The sequence below is a fragment of the Chrysochloris asiatica genome, unplaced genomic scaffold, assembly GCF_000296735.1.
Source record: "Chrysochloris asiatica unplaced genomic scaffold, ChrAsi1.0 scaffold00115, whole genome shotgun sequence".
Taxonomy (NCBI): domain Eukaryota; kingdom Metazoa; phylum Chordata; class Mammalia; order Afrosoricida; family Chrysochloridae; genus Chrysochloris; species Chrysochloris asiatica.
Genome location: NW_006408633.1, coordinates 7,274,393 through 7,276,472, shown reverse-complemented (window position 1 = coordinate 7,276,472; position 2,080 = coordinate 7,274,393).

The window sequence follows — 2,080 nt, the reverse complement described above, 5'->3', positions numbered from 1 at the left end:
ACAAATTGACAGATGAGTGGTGGGCCACATATATGAGGTTATTGAAAACACTGTGACTTTTCAGTCTCACCTTAGTCCTCAAAGTGACACCTTTGCTCTTCAACACCTTAAAGAGGTCTTGTGCAGCAGATTTTCAGAATGCAATACACTATTTGATTTCTTGACTACTGCTTCCATGAGTGTTGATGGTTGATCTGAGCAAAACAAAGTCTTGGAGAGTATCCACTTTGAATATTTGTTTTGAAAATGGACAGAAATTTATGGTCATGTTTGGAATCAAGATTGTTCTAGTTCCTAGTGATGCTATAACAATGCATGTAAGTGGCTGTTTTAAATAACAAGAAATTATTTCCTCACAGTTCAGGGTATTGACCTTTGTTAATTTCACTTCTGGTAGCTGCCTATAGCCCCTGGAGTTCGTAATCTGGTTGGTTCATCTGCTATGTATGTCTGTCTTCATATGGCATCTTCCCATTGTGTTTATCACTCTATGTTTAGTCCGCCTTTTTTTTATAACTTAGAAGTGATTAGATTTAGAACCCACCCAACACTGCTATGGTATAATCAGCAAAGTAAAACTACTTCCAAACAGAATATCGTACCCACATGCATAGTTTCCAGAACTTCAGTACATAAGTAAGCAAAAAATATTACTACAAGGATTCCAGTTCATACCTGCATTAGTTTATTCCAAATAAAACATGTTTACACATGTCTTTGTGATTAGTGGATGGCTGCAGATAAGTTCTCTCACTAATACACTTGTCTTCATCTCATTAGAAGAGCTCTGATAGCGTAGTGGTTACGAATCGGGCTGCAAACCACAAGGTCAGCAATTCGAAACTACCAGCTGTTCCATGGGAGAAAGATGAGGCTTTCTGCTCCCATAAAGATGTACAGCTTTGGAAACCCTGTAGAGGGTCACTATGAGTCGAAACCAACTCCAAGGCACATAACAACAACAACAGTCTCATTAGAGTAGCTTCAAAAAAAAAGGTCCGATCAAAACAGTGACTTCTGAAAGGCTCTGCTGCATCAGTTCAGTTCAAGACAGAGAGGTCAGCTTAGAAGATTTAGGTAACTGTTTCTTGTGATTGTAAATGGGTAATGCTGATAGATTTTCTCAAAGAGCACAGGACAATCATGGGGGCTTATGAGGAAGAGGTTTTAAGAAAATTGAAACTACATTGGTTAAAATAAGGCCAAGAAAGCTGTTGAAGATTTTTTTCCCCCCCATCATTACAATGTACTTGCTCATGTTTGAGGTAGCAAGGGCTCAAAAAATTCCTATAAGAATTTTGTTGGGAAACCTTACCCCATCTACCCTCCAGCCCTGATCTTGCCTCTTCAGACTTCTTTTTGTTACTCAAATTCAAAGAACATTTAAAGGGGCATGATTTGAGTCACTTGACATGGTCTAAATTGAAAAAAACAGAATTATTTGGGGGAAAGGTTAGAGAGATGGAAACAATATATTTGAAGTGTGGACCTAGTTGGAGGCTATATTGAGGAACAGTAGTTCCATATCTTGATGTTTTTATTTAATAATGGCATATATGATCTTGTAGTACTACTTGCTTTTACTTACCTTTGTCTATTTAGGGAACACAATTAAATAATTAACAAAAGTTTTGAGGAATTCAAGAAGATCTGGGTCATTTCTACATTCTGATGTAGCTAAATACTTTTTAAATGAAAAAATAAATAAATAAATTGCCATTGTTTTCATTAGAGGCTCCTTGTGCCCATGAGACCTGAGCCAAATGTTCCCCTGGCTCCCCTTTCCATAATGACCTATTCTGAGCTCTGAAGGAATAATAGATTAGCTCAATTCAGAATACCCCACAAACTCAGTTACACACTGAACACAATTCAGTCTTGTCACAAGAAAGAATGGTTACATTAATATGCCATCTAGAAAATGGATGGATACAAAAGTTGTCAGGTGCCATCGAGTTGGAACCGACTCATAGAGACCCCATGCACAGCTGAGTGAAACAATGTCCAATCCTGGGCCAACCTCACTATTGCTGCCACACTTGACACCATCAATGATGCCACCTGGCTGATCCATTTCGTT